Source organism: Ambystoma mexicanum, chromosome 6q, assembly GCF_040938575.1.
Source record: "Ambystoma mexicanum isolate Mex_15411 chromosome 6q, UKY_AmexF1_1, whole genome shotgun sequence".
Taxonomy (NCBI): domain Eukaryota; kingdom Metazoa; phylum Chordata; class Amphibia; order Caudata; family Ambystomatidae; genus Ambystoma; species Ambystoma mexicanum.
In genome coordinates, this window is record NC_090937.1 from 1129906821 (window position 1) to 1129923148 (window position 16328).

Sequence of the window (16328 nt, forward strand, 5' to 3'; positions counted from 1 at the left end):
TTATACCCACATGACTTTAATTTATAGTATCTAAATATATTTCTCTATCATATATGATATTAGTCCATCTTTTTTCCACTGTATATCTGTCTTAACAGGAAACATTTGAAGTTAACACATTCTAAACAGATATGTGCTCCATTAAACTAGTATTCATGTTATTATAAGAGGTAACCAACGAGTTCATAACAAAGTTAAGGGCTGACAGGGTTGAGGAACCCAAAGGAGGGCCGGAAACAGTAGATTCAAAAACACTAGTATGAGAATACTGATTACGGGAAGTGGGGGTTGAGGTACTAGGAGAAGAATCAGAGGATGCATTTGAGTGTGCAGGTGCCGATGGTGAATTGTAGAGAACTTTAGATGTCAACAACGAAGCCGGAAGATGGTCAAACACTGTTCTTTGAATTTTCAAGATTCGAGATTCAGTCTCATCAGTGGATTTTATTTCACGGACAATGTTATTAGCCAATATCTTGCCCAGTTCTTGAACTTCTTCCTCCAATTCTGGGTATGGAACTTTCAAGTTTGTCGCTGTAACCCCTTTACAACAAGATATGTGATTGGAGTCAATTATTGCAGTTAACTCTCTACTATGCTCTTGATGAACTGTAAAAACACAAAATTCACCTAGATCATTAATACCTTCATTTATATTAACACATTGAGGGCCTGTATTAGGAACATCTATATCCTTGGACGGATCCAGTTGCCCACATTGTATCATCACGGTGTCCGAAATAACATCCACCACAGTTGCAGCTCAAATAGAAATATGCACTTTGTTGTCAGACGACTGTACACAGTATGTTGTATTACGGCTAACCTGATGACCCTTCTTGCCATATCTTAAGGCTGTTTGTAACGGCAGCAGTATGGATGATGTGTTATTAAGAAGATGTTGTTCCATGCTGTCAAGATACATTCTCCCCATCCACAGTGAACATTTTCCTTGTGTGTTCATTTCAGATTCTATTGTATGAGCCTGTGAACATGCAGTTAGTAATGGCTGCACTGCGCACTACACTCGCTTATTCCCGGTAACTTCAATTAATGACAGCTGCTCAGTATTGAAAGCACTCTTACTTCGAAGACGAAGATTAGAGGATGCAATCATAAAATATCAAAAAATAGACTTAAATTGGAAAGCTGGGCTGCTTAGATCAATTGGTTTCCCATTTTACCTGAGCACAGTAATTCATATAGCTTTATCCCGACTGTTGCGAACATCACAGATTTATATTCCTTTTCATACAGTTACTTCTCCTAGATCAATCAGAATGGGACCTCACACTAGGGGCACACCTTTGAATCTGCTTCCTCCAGCACTGCAACAATCTCCAATACTACACAAAGAAAATATTAAGCACTGCCTAATTTCAAGTCAAACTGTGCTGAAAATACCCAATTTCGGCATGTCCGACCCATCAGTGAGCCCACAAAAACAAATAAAGAGTAATTACCAATGTGCTGATACTTAAAATGATCATTTTGTCAAGCCCCGCTGAGTTCAGTTTAGATAACCAGCCGCTTCCAATCTATGATCTATTACAATATATATATATTTAATGAAACAGTTATATGCGGGCCACAAGGTATCTCCCCACTTGAAAAACAAGGATCCCAAGAGCAGTCTGTGTTGCCTCTCACAACAGTCGGTTTTGCTGCTCCACCGCACAACGCAGACTGCTGTCTGTGCCCTGAGTAATGCACTTGTGGAACTGTGCACTGATGTTTACAATGGTGCGTTTGTTTGTTTCAGGAAGAATTTGACGCTCACCAATCCACTAAACCGCCAGCGAAATCCAATAGAGTGCAGAATTAGCTTCCAGAAAAATGAACAGGAGACCAGCACATCAGCCGACTGTGCACTTAATAATGCACTTGTGGACCAAAGAACTATCACTGCGGCCTTCCTAGTTGCTCACCGCATAGCAATCTTCCCAGGCGCTTTAAGGGTCTGGAGCAGATATTAGCCTTCCTACTTTAATCACACATAGAAAAAATCTACCTTCTTGATCCCAGACTACCCGCTTCAGTGACTTACTTGGCAGAGAATGGCTCTAGAGGGCCGAGGTCTAATTACATTGGGGAATTGGCAAACTCACTTTTGAAACGTTCTTTGAGGCATGAAGTCAGCAAGGACCCTCAAAGTTTCCAGGGATTTCCCAGTCTAGTTGCGTTCTCTCGCCTCAAGGAGATTAGGTCTACCTCAGAAAAATCTACTTCAGGCTTTCTCATGTATTTCTCATGTATAAGGACCTGTCCATCTGCAGATGTTACCCAACGTCAACACTCATCCATTTGGAACAGGGATTCCCCTTCTCTGTAGCCTTCACATTTCTACTGAAGGATTTTATCTCTACTGAAGGATCATGGCTGAGTCCTATCTGGAATGTTAAATATACTTTTACATTAAGAATATTTCCATTGAGATCAGTGTATGTGAGTAGAGGCATCTCATTAAATGTTTTACTGACAGGTTCTGAGCAGATGTTCTTTATTACATAGAATGTAATTGGCCTCATTACGACTTTGGAGGTAGCCGTGGCGCTATTGGCGCCATGGCTGCCTCCAAAATCGGGTGCGTGTTCACTGAATGGGGAATTACCGGGCCATTCCGAGTTTGGAGGGCCCAGTAATTCCTCCTTCAGGGAACCCGGGCCCGGTCCTTCCCCATTCCCATTTGAGCCCCCATAGGACTCAATGGGAATGGGTGCAGGAGATAACAACGGGCCGATTACGACCGGCTCGTTGTTAGCTCCCTGGTCCCATTGTGGGACCCGCTCTGGATGTCTGGATTAACCAGACGTCCATAGCGGGTCCCGCGAGGGGACCTCGTAATAGTGCGGAGTGGGTTTAACGGTGCGGGCACCATTACCGGCGCCGTTAAACCCATTCAACACTTCTCGTAATGAGGCCCAATGTGTTTCTCTGATGTGATATGATATGGCATTTGTAACGCGCCTATACACAAGTGTTTCAAGGCATGACGAGGCGGGGGGAACAAGGGGAGACAGACAACAATCCTACTAGGCCAGGTGTCATTCAGATCGCGCAAGTGCAAGGGTAGAGGGGAAGGGAAAAGTGCAGGGGGGGAAGCTAGAGGGAAAAGTGCAGTACAGGGTTATAGCATACAGGATAAATTACAAGGGCCAGCTGGTGGCAAGTGCGAGGTAAGTGCAGACAAGTGCTGGGAAGGGGGGCTGTAGGGATACAGACACAGTCCCGCAGTGCAGGGGTTGCCAGGGAGGCAGTGCAGGGGAGAGTGGCTGGGCCAAGGACCGAGAACGGTGAGTGGCCCAGTTGCAGATTCAGTGCAGTTTCAGTAAATTTAGCAGGGGAGAGGGGGAGAGAAGGCGGAGGCAAAGAGGAAGGTTTTGAGGTGCTTCCGGAACTGGAGATGGTTTTCCTCAAGTTTCAGGGAGGCAGGAAGGCTGTTCCAGAGGGAGGCCCCTGCAGCGGAGAGAGATCTGCCCCCAACTCGTTGTTTGGAGAAGCGGCTGACCCTGAGGGAGTTGGAGGCGGATGAGCGAAGAGCACGAGAAGGAAGATATTTAGGAAGAGAGAGTTGAAGGTATTTTGGCCCAAGGCCCCAGACGGTCTTGTGGACAATGCAAAGGGTTTTGAACTTGATCCTCGCAGTCACTGGGAGCCAGTGTAGTGATTTCAGTCCTGGAGAGATACGGTCCCTGGGCTTGAGGCCAAGGACAAGTCTCGCAGTCCTGTTCAGGATGAGTTGCAAAGGGCGGAGAGTAGAGGCGGGCAGATTTAGGTAGAGGCTGTTACAGTAGTCCAGCTTCGAGAGAACCAGGGCTCTAGAGACAGTGAGCTTCTGGGGGAAGGAGAGGAAAGGAAGGATACCTCTGAGGAGGTGTAGTTGGTAGTGTGACTTCTTAGAGACGTCGGATATGTGAGGAGAGAAGGAGAGTGTGGAGTCAAAGATGACCCCGAGGTTTTTTGCCTTGCAGGTAGGAGCAGGAAGAGGGCCACGAGAGGCTGGCCAGAGAGCTGCAGGGAAGGAGGGAGTGGGTGTGCCGATGAGTAGAAATATGTGAAATAAATATGGGTTGTTTGTCTTCAGATGCCGACACTAATCTCTCGGAATTTCAACCCTACCACTACTACCAAAAGTCACCACATTCACTAGAGAGCTAACACAACCAGCATTGCCAAAGCCAAACCTGAACTTCATATCTGGCCATGCAGAGTTATACAATAATGTAATCCCTATTTTAATGTCTCACATATACTATAACACATAGGGAGTGATTTTCTTTTGAAGTGGTAGAGTGTACAAGGAAAGTGTGAAAGCAGTTTAGCTTGATCCCCTGTGTGTTATAGTTAACTGCCTGTATGCTTTCCTTTTATGCTCCACTTCATTTTAAATCTGTCCTCATGCGCAGACAAAAGCAATGCTTCTTTGTATTTTTTCAGACTCTACATCTCTTTGTTTGTGGAGTTCTCGATTGCATACTTTATCTCAATGCATCAAGGTACCACTTTTAAAGTAGAAGATTTTAGTTTGCAAATAGGGCTTTCATAGTTTCTTGATGTAACTTAAGTTGTTCAGAAGCCAGTCCTTGCACTTTAAGTACATTTTCGACTATGCAGTTCCATATTAATGAAATGTTCATGAGGAAATGAGTGTCTTTTGTCGGGCTGTCTATGACACAAGTAGGTAATTACCAGCATCTTGCAGGTGCTCTTTTTCATAGTTATTGAGGAAAATCACAACACATGAATAAAGCAAGGAATTATTCCCACACATCTCACTTTACATTCATCCAATCTCAATCTAGTTTCCAGTCTGGAGAAGGTTGTGCTGTGGGATGATGGTGTGTAACCCAGTGTTTTAGTTTGGCTGGTGGTTTTCTTGTAGATGAGTACTTGGTGACCAGATCCTGAATGGGAAGCCAGTTTAATTCCTCCAAAATGGGAGTGATTTTGTCACATTTCCTAGAGATGGTGGTAAGTCAATCAGTATAAATATGGGCCATTTTGGGGGGTCCAGGTAGGCAGCCAGAAGCTCTGTGAGGAAGTTTCTACCCCGGTTGAAATGCAAGTTCACTGGGGTCTGCACCTCCCTTTGGAAGTCCTGTGGTGGGAGGAAGAGTTTGATCTTGTGGATGAAAGATACCTGATAGCCAGTCATAAGAACCATTTTTTGCAATGTGTTTTTGGAAGGATAGATTGCTATCCAGTTTTTATGCACAGTTAAGCCTAATGATTTTGCTGAGTGCGTGGATTGAGGGTTGAACCCATTCAGCCACCTTTGAGTGGGTTTCTGCTTGGAGGGGTGAAACAGAAGTACAAATTCAGTGCTCATGGGTTTAAGCTTTAAAGGCACTTGATATCCATGTGTGTATGGTTTCAAGGCCTGAGTGAAGCCGTGCGATATCTTATTGGCCCTTGACCTTTAGGTAGAACTGTGTATCATATGTATACTGTTGTATTGTGATGTTGCGAGCATCTAGGAGTGAGCCCAGTAGTTCAATTGAGAAATTAAAGATGTCTGGGGAGAGAATGGAACCCTGAAGGATTCCACTGGTGATAGTGTGGTGTTTGGACCTTGGGGAGCCCATCTGGATGGATACCTTGGTGTCTGCCAGATCGGTAGGTTGTGAACCATTTTAGCAGGGTACCAGAGAAGCCCATCCTGCGTGCAAGGAGGGTAGTTAGTTTGTGTGGTCGATCATGCTGAATGCAGGCAATAGGTCCAGAAGGACTTGAGGACATTGTCAACCACCTGCATTATGTATGTTTCAGTGCCTCATTTGGAGTGCACACTGGATTATTATGGTGGCCTGGTCCTCAAGAATCACACAGGTTCCAGGCCTTCAACCCACGACACCAGTACCCCCCCTCACCTCAGCACTGCGGCTGTGCATCCCACCATAGCAGCCCTATGCACTTAGCGTATGGGTCTCTCTTGGCTCCACTTGGGACTGCCCTCTGGGCTCCCACCAGCACCATTCCTTGTTCCCCTCACCCATCCCTATCCTGCACTTATCCTCTCTGCAATTGCACATCAGAATTCCATAAGGCCTAGTAAGACCACAATTGTTATTTACTGGGTTTTTATGCCACTGTTTTTTCTCACCTTGTTCCCACCCATTTGTGCCTTGTGGCACCTTGAAACACCATTTGGTTGTATAGGTGCCTAACACATGTTCAATAAATAAATATATATATATATATATTGGTTATCCCAGAGTAGACCAAGTTGCATGATTCCCGTAAGCAGTTGATTAGCTACCACAAACTCAATGACTTTGCTGATAAATGGGAGGCTTGTGATAAGCCAGTAATTTTCTAGGTATTCCGGGTCGAGGTTGTATCTTTATAGGAGCGGGCATATAAGCATTGATTTTAGGAGTCTAGGAATGTACCCTCACTGAGAGAGGCCTCTTAAGAAGAGCTGTAAAGTCAGTACCAGTGCATTTATTTAGGGATGGTAGCCAGGAGGGTGTCATTGGTGTTTATCCTATGTACTACACTTCCCCCTCGCACTTTCCCCCTCTCACCCTCCCCTGCACTTGTGCGATCTCAATTTCACCTGTCCTAGTAAGATCATTGTTTCTGTCTACCCAGTGTTCCCCTGCCTTGCCTCGTCTCGCCTTGAAACACTTGTATATAGGTGCATTATAAATGCCATATCATATCATAATCATGTACCAATGTGTTTGCCTCATGCTTCATGGCTTCTTGACTTTGGTCCTGGCTCAAAAGGTGGCATGATAGATAATCTGCTGGGTTGTTAACTCCCATTCTAAATAGTAGCATCACCCCCAAATCCTTCTTCTGAAGCATCCAGCATTCCAGGTGCAGTGGGGGGGTGTAATGCTGACCCTTGAAAAAATAGGGATGAGCATTTTGTGGTAAGTTACCATAATTATCCAGTGCCCAATGCAGATTAAAGTGCTTGCATCCCAACAGGACAGTGAATGCCTCCCTTTTGATCTGAGAGTACCCCTTTTCTATCCGGGTCAGCCTCTTGCTCCCAGATGCTATGGTAGTATGTACTCCATCAGCAACTGTATGCACCAATACGGCAACCAGTAGCACCAGGCTTGCATACACCAGTGTTTTAGAGGTTTTATCTGGGTTGAAGAAAGCCATGGCCATTTCCAACCCCAGCACTGATTTCAACTTATTAAATGCCTGTTGTGCCTCTGCACTCCATGGCCATTGGGCTTCTTCTTTAACTAATGCATGTAATGGTTCCATGACCGTGGGAAGATAGGGTATGAACCATCCACAGAAGTTGACCATCCCTAATTAACTGCGTTCCTCAAAAGGGTTACATGGAGGCTGGAAATCCTGAATTGCAGCAACATTTTGTGTATTGTGAGATATGCCCATCCCCTGAAAGGAGAATCCAAAGAATTGGGCTTTGGATTGCAGAAAAATTACACTTTTGTTGACAAAGAGTAAGCCCCTTCTCTCTGAGAAGCGAGCTGGGGGTAGATCTCTCTCTTTGGCTAGGGGCCTCCCGGAAGCACCTCAAGCCCTTCCTCTTTTCTTCTGCCTTCGCTCCCCCTCTCCCCTGCTGATCTGTTCTCTCTTGGCACTGTGCACCTGGCCACCCTCTCTCCTCCGGGCACAGGTACCTGCTCACCCTGCTACCCTGCCGCACTGCCTCGGGGCCATCCCTTGCACAGGGGTCTGTATCGGTACCCATAAAGCCCCCCCTTTTTCTTCCTGCACTTATAAGACCTACCCTGTCTGCTGCCTTAAACCCGGCACTTGTCAATTGCTGGCTGCACTACCACTGTTTGTTGTTTTTATTTATTTATTTATTTATTTATTATTAATCCGTTTCTCTTTTGCTCCGCACTTTCCACTTCTCCCCCCTTCCATGCACATTTCTCCTCCCCCTCTCCCATGCACTTGCACGTTCTTAATGTCACTGGGCCTAGTAAGATTGTTGTTTTGTTCACCCCTGATCCCCTCCCTTGCCTTGTAGTTCTCTGAAACACTTGTGTACGAGCGCAATAGAAATAAAATATCAATATCAATATCAATATCTGAGCCATTTGAATACAGCTGCCAGGAGGTGTAAATGTTCCCGCTCCGATTTAGAATAGATGATGACATCATCGCTCATGTTAATGATTCCCTTGTGTCCTGCCAGAACCCCACGCACTGTGTGCTGAGACACATCCATCGCTGACGATATCCCAAAACAGAGCTACTTATACCGGAGTAGGGCTATATGTGATAAGAATGTGGTTATTGAACGTAGTCCTCGAGGAGCATACGCTGGTGGTATCCAACATGTGGTACTATCAAGGAAAACACAGTCACCCCTGTAGATCTGCCAATATGTCATCCATTATGGGCGTGGGTTGTCTCTCCCTTTGATTGCCCTGTTTAAGAGACATATGCCTACTTCGCTCTTGTTTTTTTTTTGTCTTTGTCGCTATTACAATAGGTGAGACTCAGTAGGTGTGCCTGCTCACTCTCTCTCTATTATGTCTGCCTCTTCCATGCACAGCAATTCCTCCTACACTTTCTTTCATAGGTGAAACAGAATCCACCGTGTCTGAAAGCAATATGCCGGATTCTCTTGCTGACTTGCAGACACCTCTCTTGGCCTTTTAGGAATCTGATGCCATGGGAAAACCCACTATACTTCTTGCACAGCTTGTCTACATCTGTCTGATATACATTATATGCAAAATTCTAACCCCAGGGTCTCAGCTGTGGAGCAACTAAGGAGAGTGTCTTTTGCCTCCGGGGTGACATGAATCATTGCAGCATAGCCATGCAACTTTTTTCAGCTTGGGTGTAGAAAGCCTCTTCTAAGAGTATGGGCTGTTTTCCACTATATGTTTATAGGCACACATTTAGCATGGCCGGTCACGGGAGTGGGCGTAGCTGGCTGAATTGGGCAGATGGCATGACGTTTGACCGAAGCCTCTGTGTCAATTAACACAGGTGCCTGAGTAGAATGTATGGTCACCACACATCGTGGTTGACGTCTTCTGCTTCTTTACCCCGGTGAGCAGGAGGCAATACTCACTCCTGTGCCGACAATGTCCTGTGGTTCAGTGTCCCCTTCTTGGACCTCCACCGTGAGCCTTCCCACCTTTGCAGCTCTACTCCTTTGTGGTTGTACGTGGCTCGGCAGCAGCGCGGTTAGCCTCAGTGCTCTGTAAACATGTGCAAAGTGCCCTATTTCAGTACAGTGCCCATACAGGTGGCCAGAAGCTGAGCACTCTTGCATATGAGGTTGTCAGTCTAGAAATCTAATTTGAGACCGCAAACGCATTTTGGTGGCCGTGGGCCAACCGTCTCATGCACGATACGACAGAATATAGGTTTTTGAGTTTTCCAATGAACGACCATTTTGATGTAACAAGAATCCCATTTTGTTTTCTAACCATTGCTCATTGCTTTCTGTTCCTATTGCTTCGCAGTATATTTTCCGCTTACACTGCTCGACTGTGGAACATTGTTGTCTGAATATGAAAAGAACAAGGTCACAGGGCCGAGAGGATAACAAGAGTTTCGCTGAAACACAAAAGTAGGCAGCGCCAGGAAGAATGCCCGGCTCCCTCCTTAATGTAGCCTTGAAGCAGAGCCGCAGGGCATTTAATCATTTCACAGCTGCCAGCCAGTCTCGTTATATGGTAGAATATGTTAGAATAATACCGCTAAAGGCTTGAATTATGCTTTTCTACCGGTCCCCTTTGCTGAGCCCGCTAAGAGCATGTCGGCTCCCAGGACACGAATAGCACCTGATAGATAGCAAGGTCTGGAATGCAACTCCCTCTGTATGTAGTTTGCTTCCAAGAACAGAAGCGCCATGTTCTATTCAAGAACTGAAAGATGCCCACGCACTCACGAATTGCAAATTGTTACTAGAATAGATGTTTGAAGGTGTCATAGTGGTCGGAGATGTCCATCATCACACCAAGTTCAAAGAAACCCAATAAAGGGGGGTGTTATACATATAATAGCTGATTGTTTGATATGCATTTTGTATATATATAACTGATGTACGTAATTCTCTCTCTCTAATTCTACACGTTGCGGGGTGTGAGACCGAGTTGGCCAACTGAGACTTTTGCTTTGCAATAAAACCCTAGCTTTGGGAATACAACCTCGTGTCTGGCGTCTCTATCGTGTGTGGTGACCTGCCTTGTTTCCATAGCCGTCAGGGTCCCCTAGGGGCCCCTTTCAATATGGCGCCCGAATAGGGACCCTCCCCCACTTGTTCCTTCGCGTAATGTTGTAATTGAGAAAGGCAGAGAACAGCGAGGATGGGACGATCGAGCCGGGATCAAGAGGTGTTCGGGTGCCCTGTAAAAGTGATGAGAGACTCCTTTGCAGATCTGCACACATCTGATCCCTGATCGACGTGCCTGGCTAGAGAACAAGGAGGCGAGGGTCCCGAAACGAGGCGGAAGCCAAGAAACGCAGACACGACGTCCTTTGGTGCGTCAGTATACAGACGACTTGATTTATCAGGTGAGTCATTCCCCGATTCAAAGCATCCTGATATTGGTTGAGAGTTGACTTTGCAAAATCAAGCGCCCTAGGTTGATTAACCAAGGGGAAGGTTGAAACATGCCTGGGGTATTGTCCACCTTAGTGGGGTTTTTCCGCTGTGGTAGACAACTTTGGAAAATGGCCAAATTGTACCACCTGGGGGAACGCCGGCGTATGAGATGTATGTGAAGTATGGAGTGGGTGCGATAATATTCTGTGAGACTTGGCATAGGCAAACCAGAAAGCAACAAGACCATCAGTGGCCGATTAATGGTAGTTTTGAGATGGCGAGGATAGATAACTTGGAAAGGGTATTGATAAGAAAGAAAGCGCGTCCTGCAGCATTTGAGACTATTAAAGACTGGAGAAAGGAAGCAATGCTCCGATTTAAAAACAGAGCAAAGCATGCGCGCAGGCATAAGTCAAAAGGTGAGGTAGCGGAAGAAAAAGAAGAGGAGGAGTGGACTGAGAGTCTAAGAAGGGCAGGCAGGCGTGACCAGTTGAATATAGAAAAGATATACCCACAACGAGAATTACACATAGCAGATGAAATGATAGAAAATATATTGACCCATACAAAACAAGGCCCAAGATCAGAAGTAAGACCAGATACGTCAGTAGCTATTGCCCAGACCCCGCCCGTAGCTCAAGCTCCCCCTCCGGTAGCTCAAGCCCTCCCACAGCCACAGACCGCGCACATAACACTTCCTGTTCCCATTGTCCCATCCGCACCTCCCACCTTAGACACAGACTCGGTACCGTCTGTTCCTCCCGGGGTTGAAGTTGAAACCACGGGGGCAAGAGGTGGGGCTGACCAACGGTAGTGCACGAGGGTAACCCGCAGCGCAATCAGCAAAGAAAGGAAGGTGGAATTGCAGCAACAGGCAGAGATGTATATAGACGGGAATGATGGGACGGCAACATTGGCTTAGATATATGACTTTCGCAGAAGCAACGAAAGACAGGTAGTGTTGGAATGCATGGGTGAATATTTGGTGGAGAGATGGAAACAGCTAATTGGGAAATTACCACCGCAGCGATTGTTAGATTTGAATGCATTAGCATGCTGTAGGGAGAGGGATGAAGAAGTGAGAGAACATGTGTATAGACTTCTTGAGTTTAGAGATGAATTAGATAATGATTATGTTGAAATGTTTACTGCACCTGCCAAAATGTTTACTACACCTACGTACAGGAGTAGGGATATCGGGAGACCTGGGAAAGGGAAAAAGGGGCCGCATAATAAACGGCAGCAGTTACCATCGCCGGGGCAGAAGGAGATGGTAAACGAATTATCGTTGCTAAAACAGGTGAGGGCAGACTTGAAGGAATGTCTAATTAGAACACAGGTACTATTGCAGCAAGTAACAGGACATAATATAGGGCGAGGGAACGCACAAGTAAGGAGTAGTTCGAATATGCATGGGGGAACAGTGGGGCCAAATCAGTGTGCATATTGTAAAGAGGAAGGACATTGGCGAGCACAATGCCCGCATCTACAGAATAGAAATGGGTCTGGTCAGAGGAGACAGCATACAGGACACCCAGGAGCTAATGGACCAAATAGGAATAGTATGCAGCAGCATCATAATAATGGAGGTCATCAAAACCAAGGCCAAAACCAAAATGCCCCGAACCAGAGTCAGGGGCAGCAAAATCAACAATATGGAAATCAGAGTGGGGGAAATAGAGGGAAGAGTGGAAATGTTTTCGATACACAGCCAAACACGTATTACAGTAATAGTAATGATTACACATCGGACGATGTGTTATTTCCCCAATAGGACAGCCCAGGACAGGGGTCGGAACCAGTGTCTATTCCCGTGAATCAGAGAGGACCCTACGTAGAAATGAGAGTCCGGAATGAAGAACATCGCTTTCTTGTAGATACAGGAGCACAGAAGTGTTCAATGGATCATCACTTGGTTTCGAATATACCACTATCAGGGCAAAAGAATATTTCCGTAGGGTTCGCAGGTACACCAGTCATAAACCCAGTGTCCAAACCAGTCCCAGTTACCATAGGACCATTTACCGAACATTGTCCTTTCCTTCTAACAGAAAATTGTGGAGAAAATTTGTTGGGATTAAATTTGTTGAAAAAACTAGGTTCTGTCATACATTGCACGGCAGACGGAGTGTGTCTAACGATATGGCCACACGATGCCCCTGTGTCAGAATTCATGTCTGAAGCGTTACCAGGGGAACTAAGTAAAGTACCAACCTGTATATGGGCAATGCATGACAACGATGTGGGATGTTTAAAGATAGAGCCAGTAAAGATTATTTTAAAAGAAGGTGTTACCCTACCACGAATACCCCAATACAAAATTTTGGTTGAAGGTGAGAAAGGATTGAAGAGTATTGTTACTGATTTGGTGAAATTAGGGGTAATAGAGGAAATCACAGGCAGTACATGTAACAGCCTGATCCTTCCGGTTTATAAAAAAGGAGGTAATGAGGTACCATACCGTTTCATAATTGATCTACGCGCATTGAATAAAGTAGTACATCCGCAATTTCCTCTAGTGCCAGACGTCACTACAATATTGACAATGATACCTGTTTCAGCAGAATATTTTAGTGTAATAGATTTGAAGAACGCATTCTTTAGTATTCCAGTGGACAAGGACAGTAGATATTTGTTCGCGTTCACATTAGGAGGGCGATCATTTACATTTACACAGATTCCGCAAGGTTATACGGAAAGTCCAAGTATTTACAGTAGAGCATTAAAAGAACAACTAGACATGCTGGAATTACCCGTGGGTTGTGTACTTTTGCAATACATAGACAATTTATTGCTAGCTGCAGACACAGAGGAGATTTGTAAAGAAAGCACTGTATTACTACTGTCACACCTAGTGGCACATGGCCATAAAGCTAGTTTGAAGAAATTTCAGTATAATCTAAAGGAGGTAGCTTATTTGGGCTACCTACTTTCGAAAGGAGGGAGAAGACTAACGCCAGAACGCATAGAAAGTATTTCTTGTATGCCTATTCCAAAGACACAAAAAGGTGTCAGAGCCATAATAGGCATGGCTTCATATTGCCGACAATGGATTGGTAATTTTGCGTTGATTGTGAAACCATTAGTGAATTTGACTAGAAAAGATGCGGTTATGCCTTTGCAGTGGGATGAGGAATGTCAGAGAGCATTTGATGGATTGAAAACTGCATTATGCTCGGCTCCAGTTTTGGGTACGCCGAACTATAAGAACATTTTCAGACTATTTGTGTGTGAAAGTGAAGGATGTGCATTGGCGGTTTTGACACAGGAACAAGGTGGAAGAAATAGGCCGTGCGGCTATTTTTCTTCTGCACTGGACCCTGTAGCGCGCGCACTACCACGATGTTTGCGATCTGTCGCGGCGGCTGCTGCGTCAGTGAAATGAACGGAAGGGATGGTATTGGGGCACACTTTAATTCTGATGGTGCCACATGCCATAGACGTTCTATTAAATAGGACACAGACGCAACACCTCACCTCTGCTAGATTGACAAGATATGAGATTATCTTGTTCGCGGCCCATATCCAAATTATGAGGTGTAGCGCTTTGAATCCTGCAGAATTAATGCCATTAACCATAAAAGAAACTGGGAAGAATGAATCACCCCCCCACGATTGCTTAATGGTCACTGAGGAAGAAACCAAGGGGCGAGTTGATTTAAGTGATATTCCACAGAAAGAGCCGGATGGAGAGTTATTTTGTGACGGCTCATGTTTTAAATTACCAGATGGCACGACAACTGCCGCATACACTATCGCTACCCTAGAGAGTGTTGTAGAAAGTAAAAGAATCCCCTAGAATTCAGCACAAGCGGCGGAAATAATAGCAGTAACCAGAGCGTGCGAGATTTCTGAAAATTTGAATGTGAATATATATACTGATAGTCAGTACACGTTTGGAGTGGTTCATAACTTTGGATGACTCTGGGCTGAGAGAGGGTTTCTAACATCACATGGTGCCAGAATTCAACATGCCCTTTGATTGTACGATTGCTGTCTGCACTCACGTTTCCAAAGCGCCTAGCAATAGTGAAATGCGAGGCACATAAAAAAGTAACATGCAAAATAGGAGAGGGAAACGCGTTTGCAGACAGGATTGCAAAACAAACTGCCACTGATTTGAATACCAAGATGATGACGGTTCAGACAGAGGAAGTACCCTGTATGATAGAAGATGGAGTTGCGACTGTCAAAGAAATGCAGGCCGAGGCTACGGCCGATGAAATACAGGGATGGGCAGAGGGATCTGCTGAGTTGGATTTGGAGGGTTGTTGGGTGGACAAGGGAACTAGAAACTGGATGTTGCCAAATTCATATGTGAACGCAATGGTCACAATGGCCCACAGCCCTACACACATCTGTGCCAAGAAAATGATACAGCACCTTTCTACAGTATGGCAGAATGCAAACATAAAAAAGAATGCAGAGAGGTTGGTGCAGAACTGTATCACGTGTTTACAACACAATGTAGGAAAGGAAACAGTGACACCAACAGGCAGTTTTGGCCCGCCCTCCATGCCGTTTGAGGTAGTTCATTTTGATTTCACAGAGATGGAAAGGTGCCAAAACTTAAAATACGTCTTGGTGGTAATCTGTGCATTCAGTAAGTGGGTGGAGGCATATCCTTTAAAAGACTGCACAGCGATGACTACGGCAAAAGTAATGTTGAAGGAGTATTTTTCCAGATCTGGCTTGCCCCGTGTCCTATGGTCCGATAATGGACCACATTTTGTGGGAGCAGTGGTGTTACAGATATGTGCAGGTCTCCAGATTGATAAGAGATTCCATAGTTCAAGGCATCCGAGTTCTGCCGGTCTTGTGGAGAGGCACAACGGGATTCTTAAATCAAAGATTAGCAAGATTTGTGCGGGAAGCAAGTTGAGTTGGGTGGATGCATTACCAATAGAACTATTATGCATGCGTACGTCTGTACAGGCTAAAAACTGGGCTCTCCCGATACGAGATCATAATGGGGAGGCCGGTAAATTTATGGTGCGCACCTCAGCAAAAACGACTCAGTGAGATAGAACATCCTGTGCTTAGTACTTATTGTGGCCTTTTAATGCAGAAATTGAGTTTGATTCATCAGCAGGTGCAGGAGGCAGTACCCGTGCGGTATACCGGTCCGGGGCACGCGCTGGAGCCAGGAGACTGGGTGCTGCTAAAAAACTTCGAAAGAAAGTCATCATTAGCACCCAGGTGGCACGGGCCTTATCAAGTACTCTTAGCGACACAGACGGCAATACGGGTGGATGGAAGGAAGTCGTGGATCCATGCCACCCATGCCAAAAAGATTCCAACGGCACTGAAAGTCTTGCCTGACACCGATGACCGGAAAGAGACAGCGGTCGCAGAAACGAAAGAAACTGTTGCCAGTGTGCAGCCACCTGATCTGCCAAAACATGACGTGAAACTCGAAACAAAGCCTGAGACGATTGGGGAAGGGCAAAGAGTGCCCCAACGTTGCCCAGCAGAATCGACATCACTGCTGACCGATGTGAAATCTGCCTTGCAGATACCAGCAAAACCAAATTGTGTACCCCTTTGGCGCCCACCAGCACTTGCCAGCACGCCAAAGACCGAATCTGTATCATAATGCGGCGCACACCAGCACCTGCAGAAGCGCCACAGGCTGACTTCAAGCCTGAATCTGAAAGTGCACCGGACTGTTCACGGATCATACGATACCAGGAGCAAGGCGATACAACCTGCGGCCTCGGAAGACAAAGTGATCTGCATTCTTTTTCTTTTGGTGTTTATGTCAACCTCTGGTTCAGCTCATGGACGGAGAAGGAACCAGGGGTGTAGAGGAGAGAAG